The sequence below is a fragment of the Melospiza melodia genome, chromosome Z (genome assembly GCF_035770615.1).
Source record: "Melospiza melodia melodia isolate bMelMel2 chromosome Z, bMelMel2.pri, whole genome shotgun sequence".
Classification (NCBI taxonomy): domain Eukaryota; kingdom Metazoa; phylum Chordata; class Aves; order Passeriformes; family Passerellidae; genus Melospiza; species Melospiza melodia.
The window spans coordinates 78071491-78094754 of record NC_086226.1 but is presented as its reverse complement, the minus strand read 5'-3'; the positions used below and the strand labels follow the sequence as shown (position 1 = coordinate 78094754).

General features: G+C 45.6%; 1 long non-coding RNA gene across 1 annotated transcript; it reads left to right on the top strand.

Annotated features, from left to right (window-relative positions):
- Positions 1-234: 234 nt before the first annotated feature.
- On the top strand, positions 235-4845 carry LOC134432170 (uncharacterized). The gene is made up of 3 exons (XR_010031241.1): positions 235-287; positions 4052-4115; positions 4831-4845. It is a non-coding gene; the product is annotated as an uncharacterized LOC134432170 (long non-coding RNA).
- Positions 4846-23264: the final 18419 nt, after the last annotated feature.

Here is a 23264-nt window from a genome sequence, read left to right as displayed (position 1 = left end):
GAGATGAGTGTGTACTTAAAAGAGGGGGAAGGCCCATCATTCACTGAAATTTAATTGAGGTCACATTGGCTTGGAGCCACAGGGGAACACACCCACATTCCCCTGTCTGCCGTACACCTGGATGACTCACGTTCAGTCTGCCCTTCGCTCTTGCCGTGACTTTACCAGGGGAACATTTTCATTACTGCTGAAGGCATTGCCACTGAGCGCAGAAATTGTCTCTGCGGCGTGGAAGTGGGCGGTGGTGGTGGATCTGCAGCCTTGTTCTCCACCCTGGATGCATATAGGTATCTGCTAGTCTCTTTTTCACCTTTGGATGCATTACCTGCGAGCCCTCGAGGCTTGAACCTTAATGGTGTGAAAGACGGGAGGGGAAAAAGTGGCTTGTGCTTTATTAATGTTTATTCTATATTTAGAGCGTGCGTTCCCAGAGATTTACAGGAGACAGGCGGCCCTAATAGCTGCTCACAAGAGGCATTAGACAGCTGCACCTTTTCCCTTCAGTAATGTTTTCCGTACTCTTGGAGCTGTGACTTCTTTTGTAACCGAGATGGTGATTTTCACACAGACCTGGCTAGCTTGGGGTCAACCTAATGACTTGCTAATTAAGAAGAAGAAGAAGTTTTAGGGAACACGGGAACACGCCGAGCTGCTTTCACTGTGAAACCTGGGTGAGCAGAAGGGTAATCGTGTGCTGCTATCACCGCAGCCATCTTGCTGCAGCCCTGAAAAGTTTTGCATGGTTTTGCTTTGGGTACAGCGTGCTTGTTTATCAAGCACAAGCTAAGGCTTGCTTAAATCTTGCCATTCAAGTTCTCCACTGTTAAACTTTCAGGCTTTATTCAACAAAATAATCCAGCTTCCCTGTGTTATTTGGTTTAAGGCCCTTAATTTTAAGGAGAGATATCCCACAGTTATCCAGAATGATTTACCCCACTACTGCCGCAGCAGTTAGGAAAGATCTGACAGGAAATCCATGCCACCAGCACAAAGGGATTCCTTTACTGGGAGCCTCCTTGATGGTGCTCAGAGTCTGTTTGTGCACATCCCAGTGTCACAGAATCACAGAGTTGCAGAATCACAGAATAAGCTGAGTTGAAAGAGACCTTCAAGGATCATAAAGTCCAACTTCTGGCCCCACACAGAACCATCCCCGAGTCCCACCATGTGCCCAAAAGCATTGTCCAAATGCTTCTTGAACTCTGTCAGGCTTGGTGCCATGCCCATTTCCTGGAGAGCCTTTTCCAGTGTCCAACCACCCTCTGGGGGAAGAACCTTCTCTTGAAACCCAACCTAAACCTTTCCTGACACAACTTCAGGCCATTCCCTGGTCACCACAGAGCACAGATCAGTGCCTGCCCCTCCTGTTCCCCTCATGAGGAAGATGCAGAGCTGCACTGAGGCCTCCCCTCACTCTCCTCCATCTCAACAGACCCAGTGCCCTCAGCTGCTCCTCATGGAGCTTCCCCTCAAGGCCCTGTACCATCCCCATGGCTCCTCTGCACACTGTCTGACAGTTTAATGCCTCTTTAACCCCGTGGTGCCCAGAACTGCACCAATATTCCAGATGAGGCCGGCCTGGCCCAGAGCAGAGCAGGACAATCCCTGCCTGGCCCAGCCGGCCATGCTGGGCCTGGTGTCCCCAGGACAGGGATGTCCCTGCTGGCTCCAGCTCCCACTGCTGGCTCATGTCCGTGAGCTGGCTCATCAACCTGGACCACGAGGACCATCCCAGATGCAGAATCTGTCACTTTCACCCATTAAACTCCATATAGCTAGCTGTTGATTGCCCAGGCCTCTCATTCGTCGAGGTCTCTCTGCAGGGCCTCCCTACCCTCAAAGGACTCAGCTGCTCCTCTCAGTTTCGTATCATCTGTGAACTTGCTGAGTGTCCCTTCCAGTCCTGTGCCCAGGTCATTTACAAAGATGTTGAAGAGCACAGGGCCGAGGATAGAGCCCTGTGGAGCCCTGGCAGAAGCAGAATATTTGCTGTGCTTTGCCCTTCCAGCCCTGGAAAGGCATGGGAAGACTCTCTGATTTGGCTGGCCTGAGGAACCAGACCTGCATTTTCCATATGGGAAAATCTGACTCCATGGGCCACTGAGTCCACCCTGTGCTTCCTGCCATGTAGAAATTTTGCAGAGAGGGCTTTTCTCACGTGAGGAAAACAGCTTCTTGAGGTTTCTGCCTGAGTTTGATTTTACACACCAGGCCTCTGGGAGGGTGCCACACTGTTCAGTGTCCAAATCTCATCCAGGGTTTTCCTCCTTGGGGGATCTCCTGGGAGCTTAGCACCTGTTGTTGTTATTTTCCTTTTTTTCCAATAAAAATGAATATTGTGAATTAGTATGTTAATGAAGTACTAGGGGCAATACTGATGGCAATTACTGAACCATGTTGGAATTTACTTTCCAAGCTCTGGAGGAGATTTCATTCTGTAGATTCCTTTAGATTTGAAGCATACTGATTCAATAATGCTGTTTGCAACATAAGGGGGCTGCCCAAAGAGATGCATTTGTCTTTGCACTGGGATGTACAAGGCTTGACTGTCCATTCTCAGTTCCCACATCACACTGTTTCAGCAACAGACTCCCCTGGCTGACGAAGGGTGGCTGAATTTTTTGGCTGTGCAGCAGGTTATTATCCCACATTTCAAAATATCAAAATGCTTTCCAGTGGAAAGCAAGACAACTTCACCACTTTCAGCCTTCCTGCCTCCCCACTAACTCTTCATGCTCTCTGTAGCTTTAGAGGATATTACAATGCTGCTGTCACCTGTACAAGATGTTTGACTCCCTTCCTTCTGCAAACACCTTCTGACCAGCATTTGCTTTGTTCACAGCGTAAAACTCACTCCTATGCAAAGAGACCCACTTGTAACAGTGGCGCAGAGGAGCAGGGCCAGGCAGTGGCCATTTCTGTCTGGCCATGGATGTTCTGTCCCAGCCACTGGCCAAAAATGGGGCTGAAAGTCACAAGAGACCCTGTGATGGGTCTCTAGGGTGACCCTGTGATGGGTCTCTAGGGTGATCTCACACTGCTCTCCCTGGAAAACTCCCTTCCAGGGAGCCCTGATGATTACAGGTTTGTTCAAGCTCAGGAGCCTGAGAAGCACGGGTGCCTTTCCAACCTGCGTTTATTTTATGCTGGAGCTCTGCAGATTCCACTTACTTAATAAATATTTGATCCTCTTTGGTGCCTTCCTGAGCTTCTGGCTTCTGAGGGACCTTATGGCAAGGAGTTCCGTGATAAATTAGGAACTGGCCTAAAAATATAGGTGGTAGGGGGGAGAAGAAAAATGGTATTTATTTTCTGTAGTCTCTGAGGCTGCTGTCTTTCAGATTCCTGCTGTTTCCCCTTTCCTACACACTGCAAAGAATGAAAGGATCTAACCCCTAGCTCTAGCTCAGTCTTGAATTCGGGGTGTACTACCAAAGGCTGGAAGGATTTGACTTTAGTTGTGTATTTTCATGAATTTGTGAAGAGAAACTAAATACGAGATTTTTACATATGGATGAGTTAATCTAGTCTACTGTAGACTGGAAGAATGCCAGGATATTTAGCATAATATGATATTTCAGTCAATATTTACATGATGTTTTGGTTTACTGGTTTGATTATTTATTTTTTTTATTTCCAGGATATCTGAGAAGCCCCTACCCATCAATATCCCCTTTTATTTTTTTTTTTAAGGACAAGTGTTTTTCCAAATTTTATTCAAAAGCAAAAAAAAAATACTTTTCAGGATTTTCTTTGTTACACTTTGCAATATTTCATGAGCATACTGTTTGTCAAAGTGTTTTCCAGTTCATGTACCTAAACATCCACACAGGCTGGAATAACTCATCATTTATTTGTACAGCTTTATTACTGAGGCATTATTAATAATTGCAGGGTTTGTGTATTTGCTACTGTTATGTTTACTGTTACATGGAGAGGGAAACTGACCACAGCAATGTTTATTGGCTCAAATCTAACTCCAGGTTTTTTCTCTTTGATTACACTTTCAAAACACTGTTTCTGCATGTCTTTCCCTGTTGTTGTCTCCTAGGTCTTGAGCAGCAAGTGTCAAAAATGCAGTGTCCTTTTGTACTGGGTACTGAAATTCATTCCAGGTGAGAGAAATCTCTTTCTAAGAAGTGATCAAGGTGTATCAGGGCTGTCTGGGAATCTGACTACTTCATTAACAAACCAAATTATTTTGGTTGCAGGTAAATCCCCTTGGTGAGATGAGGTTAGGCTTTATGCTGATTTGGGGCTATGCAAATGAATGGCATAAGCAAATCCAAAGCATTATATATAAATAGGTAGCACTTTGAAAAAGTCTAAGATCCGAATCTTCAGGGTCCAGCAGTGGAAGCTGTGTGTGAACGAGGCAAAGGAGGGGGGAAGGGAGGCAGGGGGAAGGGAGGTATGGGAGAATACAGAGCAAAGGAATGATTTAAACATTGGCCAAACCACTGTGTTAAGTCAGAGGTTTTCTCTGACTGGCTTCTCCCAGCATTTTGTTTTGTGCTAAACATAAGGTGCCACAGTTTACATTTAATAACTCTGTCCAAGTCAGTAATTGGCATAAATACTGACTGTCCATGAACAACATCCCACTAGGCAGCACAGAAGCACAAGACAGAAATCTCTTCCTCTGCAGATGTATATCATATAGAAAACTTGGGGCATGAATTTCCTCAGGGAAGGAAGCACGGGGAAGTCACTCAGCAGATTGTTTTCAGTCTTTCCTTGCCTGTGGCTTTGCACTGCCTGGCTACTGGGAGCAAGGTGACAGCAGACAAACAAACTCCCAGGATAAATGCTGTGACTCTCTTTTCCCAGGCAGGACTAACAGCCAAGCAGTTAGAAGAGCACAGAGTCCACTCTGCCACTGCCTGCATGGCTCCCGAGACAGGGATGGGAAAAAGGAGAGAAACTGGTAGAAGGAAAATTTACAGGCAGCCAAAATGGCTCAGCAATGCCCGATGAAGTAACAGTTGCTCTGATTCCCTCCCTTTATATACAAATGTCTCAAACACAGAGCTGTTTTGGGCAACAGCAGATGATACTTCTTTGAAGTATGGTAGGTCTGCTGTTGTTTTCTTTCTTTCTTTCTTTCTTTCTTTCTTTCTTTCTTTCTTTCTTTCTTTCTTTCTTTCTTTCTTTCTTTCTTTCTTTCTTTCTTTCTTTCTTTCTTTCTTTCTTTCTTTCTTTCTTTCTTTCTTTCTTTCTTTCTTTCTTTCTTTCTTTCTTTCTTTCTTTCTTTCTTTCTTTCTTTCTTTCTTTCTTTCTTTCTTTCTTTCTTTCTTTCTTTCTTTCTTTCTTTCTTTCTTTCTTTCTTTCTCTTTCCCTTCCTGCCTTCCTGCCTTCCTTTCTTTTTCTTTCTTTTTCTTTCCCTCTTTTCCTTTTTCACAGAATTACAGAATCATTATTGTAGAAGAGCAGAAGACCTCCGAGTTCCCTGAGTCCAACCCTGCCCTCCCTTCTATTCTTCCTCTGTCTCCCACACTGACATTGCAGTGACACAATTTAAGATTACCAGTTCATTGCAAGGGAATTTGCAATTTTGCTATGGAGCCAGGCTGATAATTGTGTTTGGGAGATGGGGCTCTCACTTTACACCTGGGTGCTCTTCATGAAGATCCTGCCCTTGGAGCCCCGTGGTGGGAACAAGATGACGAAACACTTTGCAAATAAACAGAGAAATTGAGATGAAAGACTGAAAAACACAAAAGGAATCAGAAACCAAGAGACAAGGGGGCCTAGATCAGCAGCTCGGCAAGTGCTTTTCATGTCTGTGGGGTGCAGTGAAAAAGCAAGCCACACATCACCATTCAGGCCCCCGTAGGGCCTCATCTCGTTTCCTTTATTACAATGAAGAAAATGTATAACGTGGTCAGGATTTTCAACCTGAGAGGTGTGTGAAAGCTCAATTTTTTTTTAATTTCTTTTTTTCTCCGAATTCAAATGGCATAGAAGTTCACGAGGTTCCCAGCAATGCTCATTATTTAGTATACACAAATATGTTCTCAGGTGATGAGCAGGTGATGAGAAGCAGCAGGAAGGAGACACTGGGGAATGCAAATAAAGATGTGCCCACCTTGTGACTTTTGACTTGAGTGAGCCCAAAGGAGCACTGGCTCCTGTGTCAAAAAGAGGTGGTGGTGATCTCTTCTTTCTTTAAAATGAGGGAGTGAGTAGAGAGTGCCAGGCAGAGCTTTTTTATTCTTTGGGTTTGCTTGAGTATTTTTGGGGGGGAAGGTTCCCCCTCAAACTCTGTTTAAGATGTCTGGGTTCATTCTGCGTTTTTATTTATAGGCATTTCTATGGCATTAATCACCATAGTTATCTGGGCAAATCTTTCCTTTCCTGTATCATGTAATTAAATCTATCCAAAATACATGTGTTCTTGGCGGGGAAGTTAAACTCTGCTTTTGGAAGGGATTTGTGCCTTGCAATTAAACACTGCTTTTGCAATGCTGTTACATTTCCATGTACGTGTGAGTGAGAAAATAGAGTTCTGGTAAGGCTGCACCCTCACACACCTGCTGCCCTGGTGTGTGGGGTCATTGCAGTCCAGTGCCTCTTTGGGATCTTTGGATTTGCCACCTTTCTAGGATGCCTGAGGCATTCCTCACTATTCCAGGCACCACTTGGGCTGAAAGGGCACTAACACACACACACACTGATCCTAAATGGGGAAATACAACATCCTCTTAAAACTCTTTTTGCTTTTTTATTACATCTGTATGGAGGGGGCTCCTGGGAAGGTCAGCTCCTCCCTTTAGCCTAAGGTTTGCAGGATGAGAAGCAGCAAGTGCTGGGAGAGGCTGGATCATTCTGAGGAGCCAGCAGCAGCAGCGTGAGCTGGCACTGGTCACCTCCCCTCTGTGTCTGGCTTGTGCCCCTTCCTCTAATTTGTCTGGAATTTGGCTTTAACCTTCACTTGTGTGGAGTATTTCACAGTGAAATGTCCTTCTGCTGTCTGGTGCAGCAGTCATGGGTGTCCTGCAGGGCTCTCTGGAGGACGGTGAGGACGAGCTGACGATGTCTCAAGGACAGTTTTGCATGGGAAACTGGAGCAAAAGTTTGGCTGGGAAGAGTAAGTTCTGTCTGAATTCAACAAGTGGCAGGCCAGCATAGGTGGCCTTCCACAGCGCACGGTGTGGGGAAACTGTGCTTTCTTTTAACAAGACAAACCCTGCACCAGCCCTGGTGATGGTCCTGCATGTGTTCCCTGGCTCAGGTGGGTGACCAGCCAGTGGTGCCTGGCATGGCAGTACTTGGTGGGCCATATTCACACTCAGATGAACAGGGGATAATGTTTAAAAACAAAAGTTGACTCTCAAAGAGTGCCTGCCTCCAGGACTGACTGACTGCCACTGATTCACCTCTTAGGTGGGAATTTGTAAGATGCCTGCTGGTCTGGGCCCCATGGCGGTGACAACATGAACACCTTGCAGGAAATTCATCTGTCCCTTCCCCTCTGACAGCAGTTTGTTTTGCCCATTTTGGACAAAAAAAAATTAATAAACAGAAAAGAAAACCAAAAAGTGATAGCTGCACTATTTATTGCTTGAGGATCATGTTCTAGAGAGCCTTGGTTCTCAGAGGCAGACCTGCACATACCTTGTTGCATCCTCAGCCACTTGTGAAAACCTCAGGCTCTCATTCTGATTTTGGCAGGCACACACCTAGCAGAGGTTTGCTCATCCTCTCTCAGGCACTACTCACGTGCTTTATGGCCTGGCTGAATCAGACCTTGCAGAGACACAGCTGTCCCTGGTTTATCAAGGCCTCTTGATCAGAGTTTGGCTTATCTGAGTCCCCAGCAAAATAAGGAAGGGTTATTGCCTTTTTTCTAGGTGGGAAAACCCATATGCTGATTTTCAGGAACGAAGAACCCCGGTACTAATTGAATGCAGAGAATAATCATGTTACAAGATTTTTGTGTCATTAGGCTGCACTTTGTTAGGGTTTTTTCCCCTTCCTTTTATTTCTAGCATTTAGTAGGAGGCAAACAAGGCAAGGGATTGCTGCTGGAACATGAAAGGAGGCATTAACAGGAGGAACCTACTGCTGGTTCTTGGAGAACGGATGAAAAATCTTTTGCCAAGCATTAACAGATCAGTCAACACTCACATTGGTCTAGATGACAAATGCTGAGGGTATTCCAGAAGCGTTAAGTGGGCTTTGGAGTAGGTGCAGGCTTCACCCTTAGAGTCTCCTGCCGCGGACCGAGGAACCCGAGCGCACACCAGGAGCTCTCTGGGCTGCACCGGCGGCAGCAGATGGGCCTGTGGAGCCGCGATTAATTGTTTTCTAGTGCCACCGTGAGGACTGCCGGTCCCCGGGCTCTTTCCCGGTGAGACGAGAGCTCCCGTCCGGCCCGAGCCGGAGGGAGCTGCGCTGCCCGTGCCAAAAATGTTCAGCGAGCATCGGCTCAGCCCTGCTGAGCCTGCTTGTGCAGGGGCAGATTTGCCGGCAGTTTAGGCTGGCAGCATCGATTTAAGTCAGGATCAGCCTGGGTAAAGGAATCGATGCACAGAGCCGCTGGTGCTGCAGGAAATTTCGGAGCCATCCCCGCTGGATGCCTTGGAGCTTTGGAAACCTAGGAAAGAGGCTCAATACAGCATCAGACTGCCTAAATAAACCAGGATCTTGTCTTTTAGCTGCCTGGCTCACTGATAGAGCAGCACAGTGGCTCTGCAGGGGTGTACATCACACACAGCAGTCCTCCATGAGTGTGCACCCAGCTCGGTTTGTTTGTTTGTTTGTTTGTTTGTGTCATATTCAAACACCGCTCAGAAGATGAAATGCAAGCTGCATATTTCATCTCACCCTCCAAAGCTGGCCAAAACAAGTGGCAGGCTTACAGTCGTGCCAGGATATCTGGTGTATCTAAGAATGTCCAATGATGTTTTGGGAGGAAGCGTGCAGTAAGTTAAAAACAGGTTAAGGCACTTGTTTGGGACTGCAGAGAGCTGGCGTCAATTCCCAGCTCTGCCACAGACTCCCGGTGTGACCTGAGGCAAGCTATTTCCCTCCTGAAACACTTTCATAGTCAGAGAAGGCAAAATCCCACTTCATGTGAGTTTTGCCTTTGACTTGGTGGAGCCAGCTCCCACCCACGCATTTCAGAGCTTAAAAATTAAATGCGGGCTTAAGCACCTTGCTGAAATAGTGCCAGAACTTACCTGCATTTCAGCTTCCTACACCTCCAAGAGGAACAAAGATCACTTCCCTATTCCCACTCACTTTGCATGCCGTGGCTGAAAGTCTGTTTGTCGTAGCACTGAGTGTAATTACGGGGCCATGCTGACCTGTTCCCCTGATAAACTGCAGCTCAAGCAAGAACCAGACTTGTTGGAGGCCTTGTGTTTGTCTGCTTTTGCTTGCACTCCAATAATTTTCATACCATACCAGCCCCTCTGCACTTTAACTGGGAATAAACCCTTCACAGCCCAAGCTGTTGGAGAAAAAAAAAATCAGTGTTTCTGCCTAGGTTCCCAGTGAGGTTCTCCTGCCTCTCCATTTTTTTTTCCAGGGAATGGCCTGCTGTGGCAGTATACAGCTAAGTTTATATAACTGGCTCCTCGGAGCGCTGCCCTGAACAGGATATTCCTGTTGGCTGTGCATTTGCTTAAACCAACAGTTGTAGGTCCCAGCAGCCCTTGACAGGTACAAACAAGGAACCACAGCGAGGGCTGAGGGCAGGAGGGGATTACAGTGCTTAGCAAGAAATAGGCTCTGGCATTTACATACATATCGCGGATGCGCTCCACAGGGTAAACAAATACGGCATAAAAGCATATTTGGCTATTCAAATGGCCCCGATTGTTCCCATTATGATGATGTCTCCCAGCATGTATTTAGTAACCCGCTAATTGACTTTGCATGCATCAGGAAGAAAACTTTTTACTATCTGTTTCAGGATGGTTTTTCTGATGGCGTTTTCTTTTTTAAGTTTTATTTATTTATCTCCGGGCACTGTTTGAAATGAAAATAGATCCTGGCTCCTGCTGGCATGCCTGTGCCAGGGCTGATGTTGGCCTGCTGCGAGCAGGAATGAATGGAAAGGTGTCTGCAGGTCCCTCCTCCAGCTCCAGGTCCTCTTCTTGTGGATGTGCCAGTGGTGGTTTGGCTCGACCAGGCTCCTGAGCTGCCTCCACTTAGAGCCTGAATATGCAAAGCAGTAACCAAAGACAGCCTCGGTGAGATCTGGGTTATTTAAACCTCAGGTACATTTGCACGGCTCCAGCCTGACGGTCACAGACAGCGAGAACAACCGAGGCCCTCCAGGACATTTATCAAACTACTCACCCTCCACACTGGGTTTTTGATTTCAGCCCTAAATGCTTCAAGTAGTTTGTTTAGCTCTTCTGAAGGGGAAGCTGAAAAGCCCATGGGGGGAGCAGAAAGCTAACAGGCCAATCAGTTGAGCAGCCCTCCATACTGGAGATGTGCATTAGAACAGCAAACATGATTTTTAGACATCTGAGTGATAAAATGGTGCTTAATGGTTCTCTAGTTGTGACGGTAAATTTGTTCTGGTCATACAGCAACAGTTGGCAACCTGAATCATAACCAGCAAGATAAACACTTGTGGCAAAGTAACCTTTGCCCCCACATTCGTGTGGATAAAGAGAATATAATCAGTCATTTTATTTTAGCCTTGTTTCTACATCTACATCTACAAAACTTCTGGGATTTGACGCAAAATTTTGACACAAAATTTTGCTTTCTTTGTGCTAGTTTAATGTGGTTTGAGGGTTAACTTCATGGGGTGTCAGGCAGGTGGGTGGTGTGTGAGGGCTTAGAAAGCTCTGAGTTTTTTGGCTGTGGGGTGACAGAGATGACAGGGCCAGGCTCCTGCCCCTGCACTGCCATACCCTGCCAGCTGTGACAGGGGAGGGGGAGCAGCACACAGCCTTCCCTGCTGCACAGATCTCCCTGACAGAGGGGCACAGCCTGGAATTCCATCAGCTGCTGCTCCTTCCCCCACAGACGACAAAGTTTTGTAGGTGATCGTGCCAGCAAAGCCTGGCAGTTCACAGGCACCCCACAACACGAAGATGTCAGAGCCACAAAACTGAAAACTGGACAGTGCTTGGTGACAAATTCATATTTCAGCCCCAGCATACACTGAGGAGCACAGAAAAAATTCAGGCCTGGTTTTCAGGAGTTGGGGATGTGGCGATACCCTGTGAACAGACCAGAGGTCTTGCAGCCTCTGGAGGAGTTACCCATCTTTCTTCAGGGGTGCCCCTGAAAACCCAGACTGTCAATTTGGGTTACAGCAGTGCCACAACTACAGCAGAACAAAAATTTGGGACCTGACACTGCTCCTCTCCTGCTGCTCCACCACAGGCTTGGAAGTGTGATCATGGAAAATGCACTTAAAAATAAACTGTTGAGGGGGTAGGAAAAGGAAGAAAGGTGTGGGAGAAGGAGTCTGTCAGTGTACCAGAAGCCCTCTCATGTCACTGCAGCCCAGCTTTAAAACATGCACCAAGCTGGGATTTTTGGAAGCGCAGCCCTGACTGTTTCAGTGGCAAAAGCTCTGCATGGACAGTGGGACCTCGATTTTTGTCTAGGCTTGAAGGCATGGCCACCATATAAATAACCACCAAACATTTCAAAGCCTTTGAAAACATTTCGTTTAATTTAACATTTTAATGCTAGGAATGGGCCAGGGTTTAGGTGTGGTGGTTTCACATATTTTTGGAACCTGTTTATCCGTCTTTTATTAAGACTTTAAGAAGGCAGCTCAAAATACCTCCGTGACTCCAGTGATGCTGTAATTTCTGCTTCTTTGTTTTCTGCATGTGATTAAGGTAAATTTGTGTCTCCATCTCAAGCTGCTTCCTGGAGAGACACTCAGAGGCCAGCATCACAAAGTTTTGTTTGGTTTCGATTGCCTTCAGATCAATGGATGAGCTGGTGAGCAAAGACATGAAAACTTGTTTTGCACCTGGCATTGTCTTAAACCTACCCTAACTTACTTCCAGCTAAATTTCTTGCTTTGTCCTCTTTTAATAAGGACAACAAGTGAGTAATTGCTAATAAAGTGTATCCTGTCCTCGCAATGTTTGCTGTCCTTTCACAGACTGACATCCTTCAGCAGTGGAAAATTAGGAGTGGAAGCATCAACCCCAGCCAGAAAACTCTCAGCTCACATCTCATTGCAAGGACAGGGCTTTCCTAAGTGTCTCTGGCCACTTTTGCCCTGAAGCACTTTAGCATTGAGATACTTGGTGTTTTTACCCCAAGTTTTTACCCCTGCCGCGCTGCTTCTTCCAAATCAAAAGGTTAAGTGACCTCAGCCCAGCTTTATTTGCCATCTTAGCATCCACAGAACTGTGTGATTGAAGGGATGGTGCTGCCACACCACACCTCTGACCAGCTGCTGGGAATATGGACCAGTATGTTCAGGCTTGCTTCCGAAGCATCAGGTTGTCTTCATGTGCTGCACGACACGGGGAAAGGTTTAAAAATAATTCTGTGCACGTGAAGCATTCCAGTCTCCCTCTACTAAGCAAGGATTTTTTCTGCAAATATTAGCATAAAACATGAGTATCCAGACATTCCCCAGCCTCAGAGGCTCCTGCTCACATCAGGGGCCTGGTCCTGTTTGTCCTGGTCCCAGACACCAACCACCACACAGGAATTTAGGATTTTCAGCTGTCCTGTGCCTCACTGTTTTACAGGAAGTTACCCCAGATCTTGGATCTTGGTCCTTCCTGCCATGCACACCACAGACTGGTTTCCATTACATTGGAAATGGCCTCCACAGATGGTTTTCAACAAAATACTGAACATGGGCTATCACCAAATCACAGAAACTTTTCCTGCTGTCTGAGGATGGATATGCACAAAACTGAGATGCTCAGAAGCCAAGTTTATCTACTGTCCTGCTATGAATTTGGACCTTTGATTCCCTCATTCCTTTGATTCCTTGCCTCCCTAAAGGTTTGCCAGTAGAGTCTTCTTCTTTTTCTTTTTTCCCCCCTTTTTTAAGCAATTTGCATCCATTATACTAAGTGGAGAAGGCAGCTTGCAGAACCCTTATCTGCAGGTTTGTGCCTCTGAGCTGGTGGGATACTACAGGATCCAGCAGAGATTATTCTGAACAAGACCTGTCATTTACAACTGCTGAATGAAGCAGAATGCATTTCCAATTCCCTCCACAAAACACAGTGTTTTGCTCCTCACAACATGCATCACCATAATGAGAATTAGTGCAGATGGTCTAAACACATTTGTACTGCGTCTTTATTTTTCATTTTGCCCTGCCTGGGACATGGCAGACAAGCAGAAGGATTTTCTCTTCTGCACCACTCCTTGGACCAACAGCAAATGTTCTGTGTGTCTTTTTGTCTCTCCTTCACTTTGCTCCAAAAAATGACAACTGAGTGAATACCCTGGGAGATATCTCTGGCACGAACAGGACATTTTTCAGCTCACCAGCACAGCACAGTGTTCTGCAAGGGCTGTTGATTTTCTGTTGATTATTTCCTGCCCTCTGTTGGTTTTCTTTCCTCCCACCTGCTCGTCTCTTCCTGGTCCCTGCAGCAAGGAGGAATTTAAACTTTCTCCCGTGGAGCTGCAAGCTTGGAGAAGGGAACACTACCACCTTCAGAGGGCTGCTGGAAGAGCAGCTGGAAGTGCTCATGGGCTGTCTCCAAGCTTGGCTGCAAGAGCTGTGATTGAAACATTTACATTTTCTCCTCATTATTCTGCTCCTGGGGGGCTTTATCTGCTCCCCACACCAGCTGCACCACATCTCTCCTGATCTCTATGTTCAAATGCACTACAAGGTACAATTTAGAGATTTTTTTTTTAAATATCCTCTTGGCTTGTTTTTTGGGGGGGTTTATTGTTTTGGTTTTTTTTAATTTGCTGACCTCCAAATGTACAAATTTAATTTCAGGAGCCTGGGCTTTCCACAGATTATTAGAACCAGCCATGAAAAAAATGTAAGATAAAGCAGTGCAGCAGCAGTCTTATGAAAATCAGATTCCTCTTTGCAGAACTCAGTTTTCAAGGTGAAATTTCATGTTCAGTCCAGCCACTTGTTTGCTTCTGCCTGCGCAGCAGTGCCTTTGCACCAGGAGGTGCTGGTCCATCACATTTCCTCTGAGCAGGGCGCTGACTTGGTCGAGTGCTGTTCTACATGGTTTTTATTAGAGGTAAAGCTGTAAAGAGAGAGGAGTGCAGACCACTTTGCATCCCTTCAGACGCTGACAGCCCTGGCTTGTTCAGCACCCCCTGATGCAGCCCGTGTCCATCTGGGGTTATCCCACTCCGGACCACAGAAGTTTCTCACAGGCTTCCAACCTATGGAAACCTACAATATTCCTCTGGCTGCCCTGGAGAACTCCAGACCTCGGCAGGGGGCTCAGAGACCTTGGCACGGAGTCAAAAACAGCTGTGACTTTGATTTTAGTCCATGGAAACAATTACCAGCCTTGTGTGAGGAGTTACAAACCACAAGGGTTTGAGTAGAATGATAATGAATTTGTCACAGGGTGAAAAAGTAGAATTTTGGGGTTTTTAGAATGGGGGTTTGGGAGGCAAGATGGAGCAATCTGGGCATGTTCTTTCTCCTTCTTCTTCTTGGCCTCCTTCCTCTGCTATGATGGTGGCACTTCTGGACTGGTTTAGGGTAGAAACTCCAACATGGGGATAGGTATTGGAAAATTATTGTAAATAATGTACATGTAGTTTTTAGTATAAAAAGATAACTTTTTATATCTTTCCTGAGAGCAGTCACTGTGCCATAACCCGACCTGCAGGGCAGACCTCAGCGGGTCAGACAGACAATGTATTAGATAAGAGAAAATAAACAACCTTGAGAACCACAGCTGAGGAATCCTGACTTCTTCTTCGGTCTCGGGGCTGGGAAAAAAGATTCTTTAATACCTTGGGAGCCATTTCAGCAACAACAAACTTGAGGAGATCATCCCTCCTCACCATTCCTCTGTCAAATAAAGATGATGTTCTGAGACCTTGCAGCACTTTTAGCCCAAGGCAAGGCCATGGGGGTTGTGGTTCTGGCACAGAATGGGAGCTCCTTGCCCTGGCACAGGGGCTGCCCCACAGCTCAGGGATGCCTGCACAGCCTGATGGAGAGGTAACACCAAAATCTCCTCGTGCACTGAGGTTTCTGAGAAGCCTCTGCCACTGCCTGTCACAATTAGTCAGGAGGATTAATAAGGAGAAAGCATCCAAATTTGGCTTTTTCTTGCTGGCTCAGCTAAAACACAGACTCGGTGGCAAGAGGGCTGATAAACCTGCTCTTCATGGGTCACCTCATCTCCTGTCTGGGGAAATCCTGCATGACTTGGAGGCAAAATCACCAGAGTGTGATAACCTGTGGAAGAGGTTCCAAGAGCTGCAAAAAGGCAAGGATGTCATGGTCAGCCCACAGCTGCCCCCACAGCACAATCCAGCTGGAAATGTGGCTCTTCCAGGGCACCCCGTGCTATTTCAACAACACAGACCTGCCAGCCAAGAAGGGATGAGCTTTTTTATGTAGGAACTGTCCAGAGATCCAATAGCACCTCTAGAAAAGAGCTAATGCACAATATGCCCTGGAGCAAACTGCCTCGTGCCTGCTGCAGCAGGGATTTCTGTAGGGAAACCACAGCAGGGCTGTAAATCAAGGAAAATCAGTGCCAGCCTGGCTGCAGTGGAGCAATCCCAGTGTGACGTCAGTGTCCCAGAGCCCCATTCCAGGAGGGGTGGCCTCTTTTGGGTGCTGTGTGTGTGATTTGGACATGCCTGATCCAGGCAGGCTGGCCAGAACTATGGTGAGATCTGCAAATGCATTTGGCAAAAAGTGTGCCAGGAGGAGCTGCTGAGCCTAAACGCCCTGGAAGTTTCACCTCTTCTTGGAAATCCTTCTCTGGGGTGTGAAGCAGCCTCCTGAGTCAGAGGGCAGTGGGTGGCAAAGGTCAGCAAACCTTAAATTTGCTTCTTAAGAGGTGCTTCTGGAAGATCAAGCAAATAAATTCCTGAATTCAAATCCAGATTTGAATCAACAGATTTTATGTGTCAGTGCAAGGAATAAATCACAATCCACCTGGAGGAAAATGAAGGTGCAGAAAGATGGCTTCAGCCCCTCAGCTCCTGGGCAAGAGAGCCTGATATTTCTCATTACAGTCATGACTAACTGATGACCAGACAGCCAGGAGAGAGACATCTAAGAATGCATTGCCTCCCAGCTTCTGACCCCTGCTGTTCTTAGAAAGGCAAAAAGCAGCTGTGCAGCAGTGACTCAGCCTGGCCATTGCTCCCTTTAAGGGTCAGCTGGTTGTTGTTATCACTTTGCTTCAAATGCTGAGGAGCTTTGCACTTTCCAAGAATGAGGAATGTCATTACAGCTTCCTGTTGTCAACAGGAGCCTCTGCTTTTGTGCAATTCTCTTTGTTGATACCAGCCCGGCAGACCCCAAGAACAAACCTCTTTATTTAAACAACCAAAATCCTTTATAGTTCTCCCTTGGAAATGTGCAAGCCACCCCAGAGCTGAAAGAGAAACTTTTCTCTCCAGACCACAGCCAAATTAAAACCAAAATTTGTCAGTGTGGAAGCCTTGCTTGGAATATTTGCATTTGAATGTCCAGGAGGTTTTGTCTCGCCTTATGTAGGTTTTTAAAGCCAGCTGTAAACCTTTTGGTTCTAGATTTCACCCTTAAGGTTCTGCATCCTGGAATTTGATTCAACCAAGGTCCACCTTCAGCTGTGAAAGTGAATATCTCCTTTTTACTTGTGTTTGAGCATGTTTCAGCATGTTGTTTAGCATATGAGGAAGGCACAACAAAACAAAACAGACCCACTGTTTCATCAGATGTATCTGAAACAAGGATCTATGAACAAGAAAAAACAAACCCCAAAGCTGAGTGTTTCACAGCAAAATGTGGCAGCTTGGGCTGCTGGTTCTGCCCTCATGGAAGGGCTGGCTGGGTGTTAGACCAGTGTCACAGACATCTTTTATGAAAAATCCTTTCCTCAGGATTTTTCCTCCTGAGAAGCTGGGAGGCCTCAGGAACAAAATGTAAACAATGGTTATCTGCTGCTGTGGGATGCAACAGGTGCATCTGGGATTGGGCTCATGTGGTTGTTTCTAATTAATGGCCAGTCACAGTCAGCTGGCTCGGACAGAGAGCCGAGCCACAAGTCTTTTTTTATCATTTCTTCTTTTTCTATTCTTGGCTAGCCTGCTGATGAAATCCTTTCCTCTATTCTTTTAGTATAGTTTTAATGTAATATATATAATAAAATAACAAATCAGCCTTCTGAAACATGGAGTCAGATCCTCATCTCTTCCCTCATCCAAAAACCGATGTAAACACTATCACAGACCAGCACAAGCAGCAGAGCTGATGTGCTCTGAGGCTCAGCAATGCACAGTGTGTGATTAAAGATAAAAATACAAATAAAAATCTACCAGTGAGCAAAGAGCCCTGCTGGCCTGCTGTTTTTTGTCACTGCCCTGCTGTTATTCATATGCTGAATTTATGAATTTATCCTATTATGAAATGCATCAAAATTATGTTCACTGCTTTTAGTCTTCGTAGTAGTGGCACGCCACACTTAGTTTCTGATCTGTCTTCTAAAACGAGTGTGGAAGGGGAGAAGGACCCATTTCTTGTTTGGTTGATTTTTTTTTAACAACCATTTACATTTATTTATGATCAACTCTTGAGTTTCCAAGGCTGGGAGATCTGTGGGCTGTAGTGGGAGCTCAGAGCAAGCTCTGCACCAGGGCCATCCCCTCCATCCTCCTGGATGTCAGGACCATGCTGCCATCAGCTCTGAGGAAGGATGCTCAAACAGCAGGGCTGATTTAATAATTTCGTGTTCCTCTCCTGGCCCAGCAGAGATTCAGCACAGGGCCTGTATCCTGGCTTTCTTCAAACTCACCTCTCCCAGGGCATTTGGAGAGCAGCTGTGGCCTAAAGCAGAGCTCCTATAAAGGCATCAGCCCTTGACCTGGCCAGAATTAACACAGAGGTGGTGCCTAAATCTTCTCTGGAGTGAGGATGTGCTCATGACACCCCACTGCAGCAGAACAAAATGGTCCAAGCTGGTTTTCCCAAGCCTCAGCCCACTGGGAGATATTTGAGTTCCTTTTTGTGTGCAAACCAGTGGAAAACACAATTCCACACAGGAGCTCCCTACAGAAGCTGGACCCATCCAATGATTGGAAAGGGTGGGAAGTCTTCAAGAGGTGGAAAGTCCTCAACCACCAAAATACTCAGTAGGGATGAGGAAAACCACAGGGAAGAAAAAAAATAGGGAATCACGAAGAGACAGCAGGGCATGGGCCAACACAAATGCAACAACCAGACAAGCCTCAGCTTTCTTAGGAAGAGTCCAGGTTGGGTTTTTTGCAGTAGAAAAATGACACAAAGATGGAGAGACACTGTCATGGACAGCACTTTCCTAGAAGGCCAGACAGAAACCAGGCTCATTCTCCAGGAGCTCCATGGTGCTGATGGAGCCACAGCAGCTCCATCCAGCAGAATTCCACACAATGTGGCAGACAGGGCCACAGAAATCTGAGGAAAGCCAAGCCAGGTATTCCACACTGCACAATGGCCATTTGAAGGGAAAGCAACAATGCCTTTCAGGGTTCTTGCTGCTGGTATGTCTATCCACAGCATTTTATGTTACATTTTTGGGAATATGGAGAAAAAGGGACGAAGGTGTCACTTAAGGGTGGCATCCTCACTTGACACTCAAGGATGTCACTGAAAAGTCACAGAATTCCTGTGTATTGAGACAAAACCACTGAGTCCAGTTCTACAGCCAGCATGCCAAGACAGAGAAAAGTACTAATTAATTGCATAGTAAGGCAGTGATTGTGGAAAAAACCAATCCAGCAGACGAGGATAAATCAGCCCAAAAGCGCGTGTCATTCTCCATGTGCTTTCTTCCTCTGTGACCAGCACCATCTGCTTCAAAACAAAAAGGCATATGCTGCTATATCAAGACTTCTCTGAAGCCCAAATTTGCTCATTTAGAGTCTTTGGGTATCTGCAGCGGAGCACAATGCAGAAAGAATCCGTTTTAAAGAGAAAGGTGTGCTGCAGTGTGTCACACCTAGCAGAGCAGGGCTCCGGAGGAGCCAACAGGAGCTGGAAGCTGGAAGTGGAGGTTCAAACTGGGATTGAGGGCTGCCTTTTAAAGGGATGGGCAGTGACCGTGTCACCAACAGCAGAGGGAAGCACAGAGTCACCGTTCCCGGGAAGAACCAGAGCACATTTCAAAGCTGGCTATTGATCCCAGCACAGCAGTAGCTGCAAAACAGCTGGTTATGAAGGGCAGAGCCAGAAGAACTGCAGGTTCTCGGCTCCAAATTCGGTGGAAGGGTGATCTGTATTGTGAAATACAAAGCTGTGTTTTGTGTCAGGTATTTGTGATTGTGATATATGTGGAAACCGACCATGGTACACTTATAAAGATGAATTCTAATAATAACTGCGGAAAGTAAAGCATGGTAGAAGGCCTTTGAACCTATCCTTTGTTTGCAGTGAACTTTTATAAGTCTTAAGTTGATTTAGGAGCATTTGAATTAAAGTGTTAAGGATGTTGCTTTTAGACAGGAACTTTCTGCTTGTAGCTAAGCCTTAAAGACCTCTGCAATAATAACCTTTTGAAGTATAATTTTAGAACATTGCTTGTATCCTTGAAACTATAGCTTTAGAATATATAAAAAGGAAACATGCTTATCTCACACCTTAACAAAACAGCGAAAAGCAGCTTGAGAAAGGAAGATGAACATCTGCTCAAAGATTAATAGTTTTGACCAAGGGAAGCTGGACATCACTGTTATGAGATTTATAGTCCCTGCAATTAAAAGGTGGACCCACGTCTGGGGAGCTGGGCCTCACCAGATGGGATTAATCGTTCTTCTTTCAGAAACCAAACCACTGCCACCTGGGGATACTCCTTTGAGATACATCCTGAGAAAAACTAAATCACAATAGTATATAGAATTGTGATGTAAAAATTTGGAATAGAAACTGCTGAAAAAGCTGATGAGTACCCCTATAAATACCTGTGAGCCTCAACTATCAGTGTGCAGTGGGAGGGAAACTTTCCCCCACTGTACCCAGTGCTGTATTGCTCATACTTTACCACATTAATTAATAAATTGATTGCTGCTTGAATATTGGCCTAGTCAAGCTTCTTATTTTTAACAGTATTCACAGCACATCCTCTCTCTTGCCTTATTTTTTAAGTTTACCTTCCAGCTGTATTAGAACCCAGGATATTCCTCTGGCTACCCTGGGTGATTCCAGACCCCGGCAGGGGGCTCAGAGATCTTGGTGTGGAGTCAAAAACATGTGTGCCTTCGATTTTAGCCCTTGGAAACAATTACCAACCTTGTGTGAGAAGTTACAAGCCACAAGAGTTTGAGTAGAATGATAGTGAATTTTGTAAAAGTAGAATTTTGGTGTTTTTAGAATGGGGGTTCAGGAGGCAAGATGGAGGAATCCAGGAATCCTGTCCTTCTTCTTGTCATCTATTTTCTGCTGTGATGGTGACACTTTTTGATTGGTTTACAGCAGAGACAGACTGTGTAACATAGGTGATAGGTATTGGGAAATTCTTGTAAATAATGTACACATAGGTTTTAGTATAAAAAGAGAACACTGTCCTGAGGGTCTCTGTGCCTCAACCCGACCTGCTGGACAGACCTCAGCGGGTCAGACAGACAATGTATTAGATTAGAGAAAATAAACAACCTTGAGAACCAGAGCCAAGGAATCCTGTCTTCTTCTTCAGTCTCAGGGCTGGGAAAAGAGACTTTCTAACACTTCAGGGTCATCTTGACACCGGAGACCTTGTCACAGCCGGACCTCCACCATGTGTGATGTATTTTTTGTTGCAGTAATGTGTTTTTTGTTGCAGATGTACTTCAGGAGAGGGAGGCTGGCTTGCCTGGGACTGTCACACGGCCCTGTCTGGAGCTGGGCCCTGTCCCTTCAAGGAAGGCTCAGGAGGAGCTCTGCCCTCAGGATTGCTGCATTCCCTCCCCACCAGGATCCTCATAACAGGCTTTTTGAATTTTATTTCCCTTTTGTGCCACAAGTGAAGGGTGCTGAAAGCTACAGGGAGTCTCCATGGCAGCCCAAGGTGATTCCCAGAGCTTCAGAGCTGCATGTGTCAGCTGAGGCTGGCACACAGGGGAAAGCTGGAAGGCTCCAAGGTGCTGATGGTGCTGTCACCTCACTCGTGAAGCAGGCAGTGAGAATTGTTCTCTGGTTCTGTGCCTCATCACTGCCTCTGATGGCACGGCTGAGCAGAGAGTGGAAAAGGCCTCTGAGATCATCGGGCCCACGAGCTGTGACTGTCACCACCCTGTCACCACCCTGTCCCCAGAGCTCTGAGTGCCACATCCAGGCATCCCTCGGACACTTCCAGGGGTGGGGACTCCCTGGGCAGCTCCTTCCAAGGTTTCACAACCCTTTCCATGGAGAAATTCCTGCTGATGTCCACCCTGAGCTGCCCTGGCCCAGCCTGAGGCCATTCCCTCTGCTCCTATCCCTGTTCCCCCCAGCTGTGCCCTCCTGTCAGGAGCTGTGCAGAGCCACAAGGTCCCCCCTGAGCTTCCTTTTCTGCAGGTTCTCCTCAGTGCCCACACCCTTTACAATCAGATTGTACAGATTGTACAATCAGATTACAATCAGAGTGCTGCCTCTGAGCACTCTGGCCTGGGGCATGCCTTCTTCAAATGATCCAAGTTCATGAAGCTATTCTGAAGCAGAATTTTTTTTTGGTTGGCATTGTAAAAAACCAGAATTATTTCACCATTTTTTCTCTGGGAGGACTTTTGCCTGTCACACGTGCAGGAAGGAAAGGGATTCAGGTCCCTCACCAGCACCAAGCTCCTGGGTTATGCTCCAGCTGTCACAACCATGCAAGCACACAGCTGCCATTTAATTTTCATTTATTCATGTCTCACACAGGATATCAGTCCTATGGTTATGAGGAGACCTTTTGCAACATTTAAGATTTCACCAAGGACACCAAGAAAGGCAACCTTACCATTCTATTGCCATTTATCACACATTCCAGGGAAAAACATAACTTACAATCTGGATGTGGAGGAACAGGATTTGTGAGAAATAGAATTTCAATCCAAATCCAAAGAGGATTTGGTAGAAATATAAGGCTGAGAAATGCTCTTTTATGACAAAATATGTAGAACAATGCTATTTTTACTGCTTTTATTACAGCAAGACCTTCCTGGGGGATTACCACACATTTTACCAGCAAACACATCAAAAAGCGACATGAATAACAGAACCCTGAACTCTTCTTCAGTTTCATCTTTTGGATAGTCCAAGTTGGGGGAGAAAAAAGTTACGTTTGTATTTTTACAGCTTTGGCCAAATTCTTGCTTTCTGTAACAAAAACATGGGATCAAGTGTATTCAGCTTAAAATATCCTCTAACCACACATGTGCTCAGTGAAACTTGAGGATAGGAATTAATGGAAGGGAGCAGGACCTGGGAGAACTGTGACCCATGCCATGCAGTGCCTCGTGCTCCTCCCAGTGCAGATCATGCTCCAGTGTCACAGCACAAGTGTCCACATATAAAATCAAATAAAAAATTAAAAAAAAAAATCATTTTGACAACAGTTTTTTTAAAAGGGGTCTCTGATTTACAACCAAAACTTAAACTCACATAAAATACAAATACTCCTCTATGAGTTCCTCAGTGGCCCCTCAAAAAAACCAAAAATAACAAAAAAACCTGCCTACAACAAATACAAAAATTAATTAAAAACCAATTTAATCTAAAAAAATAAAAATCCTTCTATTAACCCGTAAAACAACCCAGTATTTATGATTAAAAAACCCCTAAAAATTAAGAACTTTTACAAAAATCTAAAAACTATCAATACAATAATGACCTTCATGAATGCACAACAACCCAAAATTTCTCATCCTACAATGATCCCTAAAAGTTGAAAATTGTTAATTATTAACTTAAAAGATTGGGTTTTTACAATTACATTACACCCTGATGATACACCTCATTTTGCTTTTTTTTATGAGTGTCCACATCTGATTTTATGGAAGATGTAAAAGTCTCACAAACTCCCTTTATCCTTTTGGGCTGTTTTATTTAGAATCTCCTCACCACTGAGGGCAGTAAAGCCTTGGACCAGAGATCAGAGCAGGGGTGTGGGCTGAGCTGACCTGAATTATTCCTTCCTTACCTCCTGCTCCCTTTTTCTGTGATGATGCCT